General features: G+C 44.5%; 1 protein-coding gene and 1 pseudogene across 1 annotated transcript in view; both read right to left on the minus strand.

Moving 5' to 3' along the window:
• Positions 1 to 5,440, minus strand: part of HTR2A (5-hydroxytryptamine receptor 2A) — a 104,130-nt gene that overhangs the window by 4,369 nt on the left and 94,321 nt on the right. The gene's annotated exons all lie outside the window — the stretch shown is intronic.
• LOC102762690 lies at positions 1,641 to 3,414 on the minus strand (annotated as a pseudogene).

Here is a 5,440-nt window from a genome sequence, read left to right on the forward strand (position 1 = left end):
TAATATATTTTGACTAGACATAATAAAATATATAGTTTCTTATACTTATACTAGAGGCCTGATGCACAAAAATTCATGCAAGAGTAGGCCTTCCTTCCCCTGGCTGCTGGCACCAGCTTCCTTCCAGCACCCGGGACTCAGGCTGCTTCCCTCCTCCAGCCGCGGGCAGGTCCCCGGGTAGTGGGCTGGCCTTCCTCCAATCCCAGCTTTGTCGGGAAGGATGTCCATAAGACGTCCGGTCTAATTAGCATATTACCCTTTTATGATTATAGACTAGAGGCCCAGTGCATGAAATTTGTGCACTGGGCCGGGGGTAGGGGGCATGCTCAGCCTGGCCTGTGCCCTCTCACAGTCCAGGCCTCGCTGGGGATCGGGCTTAAGCTGGAACTCAGACATCCCTCTCGCAGTTGGGGCTCTCACAGTCCAGGACCCCTTGCTCCTTACTGCCTGCCTGCCGTGGAGGCAGGAGAGGCTCACGCCACCTTCGCTGTGCTCACCAGCCATGAGCCCAGCTTCTGGCTGAGCAGGGGCAGGGGGAGGGGGAGAGTGTGGCTCAACCAGAGCCTGGCTCACTGCTTCTTAGCACTGGCCCTCCCCCCGACCTACTGGTGGGGGCACGATCTGGGGCCAGTCAGGCTGGGAGAGGGGCTGTGGGAGGTTGAGGCACTGTGGTCACACCCTTTCCAGCCTCTGCAGAGGCTCTGGGATTGCGCAGCCCCCTCTCCCGCTGCCTCTGCAGAAGATGGGGCTGTGGCATTAGGACCGGGACCCCAGGACCCTGGGACTTCACTGTGGCTTCTGGGAAAGCAGGGGCCATGGTGCTGGGACTGGGACCCCAGGACTGCACCGAGGCCTCTCCTGCCACCTCTGTGGGAGGCGACCAGGACTATCAGGGGAAGGCACTGCCCCCATCACCCTGCTGCTGCTGCCACTGCTGGCCCCATCGCTGCCTGTCCTCGTTTGGCCCTTGCAGCCACTGCGGCTTTGTCTGGAAGGAGTTCCAGATGTCTGGAAGAGGTCTGGTCTATCTGGTCTAATTAGCATATTACCCTTTTATTGGTATAGATGTTATGTTGCCCTATATAATCCTTTAGCTATAAAGAACAATAAGTCAAGCTTTAGTATTTCATGCTATATTTTTTTTCTGATCATATTATACTTATTAATTGAAGAAAATACACAGAGAAAAAGAAATAAAAATAAAATGACCAATAACACCACCACCCAGAGATCATCACCATTAACAACATGATGTTGTTTATTTTATTTTATTTATTTAGTGGAGGCACAGTGTACAAAATTCATGCATGGGTGGGGTCCCTAGGCCTGGCCGGTCATCAGGGCTGATCAGGGCCTTCCGGGGGAAGGGACCAGGGAGGTTGACTGTGGGAGCGCACTGACCACCAGGGGGCAGCTCCTGCATTGAACATCTGCCCCTGGTGTCAGTGCATGTCATAGCGACTGGCTGTTTCAGTCATTCTGGCGTTCTGGTTACTTAGGCTTTTATATGTATAAATTTTTCATGCCATAGGTTTATTTACAAGCACATCAAGTGTGTTGAGTTCAACAGTCTGATTCATTTTTCAAAGAGACTGCACCCCTTAAACTTTATATCTTTTTTATGGATCAACTAAAACACTTTATTTCTTAAGTAGTTAGTGTTTTACTATAAAGAAAGGTGCAGCAAATCCAGATTCAAAATATGTAGTGATTATAACTAGTAACTTGCTTTCCACTGAAAATGGCAAGTTCTTTTCTGGGTCCTCATAGTGATGCCTGCAAACACAGAGATTGTGAACTGCCAAATGCTCTGTCCCAGTAGAATGTTGTCAGGAGCTCTGCAAAAGACTCAGAGACTGAAGGCGGAGGAAATGGCAGTATCACATCAAGTCCTTTTTTTTTTTCACTACAATGTTGTTTATTTTACACACACACACACACACGCACACACGCACACACACACACACCATGCACACACTTTATAAAACTATAAACATATTTTCTTTTAAGAAAATTTTAAAAATAAAGAAAGGCAGCAATGAATAATGAAAAATAATATGTATTCTTGCCAGGAAGGGATGCACATTTTGCGTAGTTCCTTTTTCTATTTATGTGCATATGTAAATATATATGTACATGCAGTATCTTATGTATAACCTTGGATCTTATTCCATTTAACATTTTTAAAGTATTTTTTCAGAATATGATTTTCTAATGTGAATTTAAAGTAACTTTAAGCAATTTTTATTCTTTTTTGAAAAGCTTTTTATTATAGAAAAAGTGTAATATATGGCAAAACAAAATAAAACCTAGCGCAATAAAACCATTACCCAGCTTCAATAATGATCAACTCAAGGACAATTCTGTTTTACCCACACCCCTACCTCCTGTACCCTCCTCCCCCAATGTTATTTTGAAGCCAAACCCAGATATCGTATAATTCAATCTCTAAATATTTTATATATATTAAAATATAATATAACATAATATATATAATAAAATATAATATATATATTAAAAACCCTAATATTATCACAATACCATTCCCACTCCTAAATAGAATTTTAATATTTTCTTAATATAATTAAGTATAGAATCAGTTTTCAAATTTCCTGTAAAGTCATTATATATTCTTGGTAATAGAATATTCATAAGGGTGTACTACAAAGGAATAAGCAGCCACAGACTTTTCTTTTATTGACAAATACAAGAGTTAGGTACAGAATGAGACAATACATGGGAACATGAGCCTATGGTCAGTTGCTCTGTCACTCAAATTTGGGGAATCTCTCTCAGGCACAGGAGTAGGCAGAGGAGGGAGCAGAGTAGGTAAAAGCAACACTTTTCCTCTCATCATGCTAATTTCTCCCCCATTATATAGGACCTTATTAATGGGAGATTCAGCTGGCCACCACCACCTTGTGCAGTTTGGGAAAGTGGGAGAGTCTTTCTCTACTGGCTTGGGAAAGGCCAACGCATTCATGTGACTGCCACAAAGGAAGAAACAGGGTGATAGGGAAGAAAAGGAGACATGAATCAAATACTCTGTATAACTTGGTTTATGGTTGCTTCATTTGTGAAAGGGTAGATACCATAGGGGCACTCTGGGAGAAAGTCAGTACACAGTTTCTTTCTAGTGCCTGCCCAGGTTTTCAGCTCCCTCAGAAATGTATAACAGGCAGTATCACAGTTTCTGATCCAAACTCTTTCGAGTTTAATAAGTGGTCACAATCCAGCCAAGAACACAGGTTCATTCCAGAGTTGGGGACAACTACTTGCTTTACTCTTGTTATCCATCTAGTAAAACTTTTGTTGAGGGTCTATAATCTAATTTGTACATACATAGAACAGAGCTCAGTTCCATCCAACTATAGATCCAACTGTCCTAACCTCATATCACCTCATAGTTGCCATTCTTGCCAGGAGAGAACATTAGCTTGAGTTAAAGTAATGCTGAACACAAATCTTTCTCAGTAATATTTTACAGTATCTTCATAGACTTAGTGGACAATATTTTTCACTTGTCTATGCAAAGCCATCCCAGTATTCTTGGAAGGTGGAGATAAATGACATCAGAACTGCTCTCAAGGACACTAGTGTGGTTAATGACCCTTCACTTCTTTCATTTCTCTATGTCCCTGGCCTGTTGTTGGGAACATTCTATGGGCCAAGAAGAGATGGAAGAATGATGGCTCCCAGAGGAACATCCTCTGAAACTCTTTTTTTAAAAAAATGTGTTTTTATTGATTTCAGAGAATGGAGAGGGAGAGAGAGATAGAAACAATAATGATGAGAGAGAATCATTGATCATCTGCCTCCCCCACACTCCCTACTGGGGATCCAGCCCGCAACCTGTGCATGTGCCCTTGAATGGAATAGAACCTAGGACCCTTCAGTCTGCAGGCTTGATGCTCTATTCACTGAGCCAAGCCCTGCTCAAGGATCCTCTGAAACTCTTGATACACACCAGTTTTATTTAGCCTTCAGAAAAATCTTATTCTATTTTATTCAATTATAGTTTACATTCAATATTATTTTGTATTAATTTCAGGTGTACAGCATAATGATTAGACAATCATATATTTAACAAAGTGTTCCCCTTGGTAAGTCTAGAATTTACCTAGTACCATACATAGTTATTAGAATACTAGAGGCCCGATGTACAAAATTTGTGCAAATGTAGGCCTTCCCCCAGCTTCTGGCACCAGCTTCCTTCTGGCACCCGGGACCCAGCTTCCCTCCGGCCACCAGAAGGCACCTGGGACCCTGGTTTCCCTTATAGACCTGGCTTTGTCCAGAAGGTTGTCTGGAAGGACGTCCGGAAGGACCATGGGTCTAATTAGCATATTAAGCTTTTATTATTATAGACTAGAGGCCCGGGGCACAAAATTTGTGCGGGAGGGGGGTCCCCTCAGCCCAGCCTGCACCCTCTCCAATCTGAGACCCCTCGGGGGACATCCCTCTCACAATCCTGGACTGCTGGTTCCTAACCGCTCACCTGCCTGCCAGCTTGATCACCCTTCACTGCCCCACCGCCAGCCTGGTCACCCCCAACTGCCCCCAACACTGGCCTGGTAACCCCTAACTGCCCACCCCTGCCGGCCTGGTCAGCCTTCACTGCCCCCCCACCACCACCACCGGCCTGGTTGCCCCACATAGCTTGCTGCTCTATATATTAGGATTATTGCCCTAGCTTGTTTGGCTTAGTGGATAGAGTGTCGACCTGTCGACTGAAGGGTCCTGGGTTTGATTCCAGTCAAGGGCACATGCCCTGGTTGCAGACATGATCCCCAGTAGGGGGCATACAGGAGGCAGCCAATCAATGATTCCCACTCATCATTGATGTTTCTATCTCTCTCTCCCTCTCCCTCCCTCTCTGCAATCAATAAAAATATATTTAAAACAAAAAAGAATATTATTGACTATATTTCCTATGCCATACTTTACATCCCTTATGGCTATTTTGTAACTACCCACTTGTACTTCTTAATCCCTCATCTTTTACATTCAACCCCTTAATCCCTCCTCACTCTGGCAACTGTCAGTCTGATCTCTGTAGCTATGAGTCTGTTTCAATTTAGTTTGTTCATTTACTTTATTCTTTAGATCCCACATATAAATGAAATCATATAGTATTTGTCTTTATATGATTGACTTATTTCATATAGCCCAGTCGTGGGCAAACTAGGCCCGCGGGCAGGATCCGGCCCGATCGGCTGTTCTATCCGGCCCCCGGAGCCAAAAGAGCGGAGGGTTCTCTTGCTCTCCCCTCCGCTCCTTCACCAGCAGCAGTGTTAACATGGCAACGTCGGAAACCCCGCTGCAGCTCCTTCTTCTGAGTGGGTGGATTTATATCCGCCCATTCAGTAGAAGGAACAACCTCTCGATCTTCCAGAGGCTCCTTGTAATGCCCGCGGACGCGTCTCCCCACATCACCCTG

This window comes from Myotis davidii, unplaced genomic scaffold, assembly GCF_000327345.1.
Source record: "Myotis davidii unplaced genomic scaffold, ASM32734v1 scaffold888, whole genome shotgun sequence".
In the NCBI taxonomy this organism is placed as follows: Eukaryota; Metazoa; Chordata; class Mammalia; order Chiroptera; family Vespertilionidae; genus Myotis; species Myotis davidii.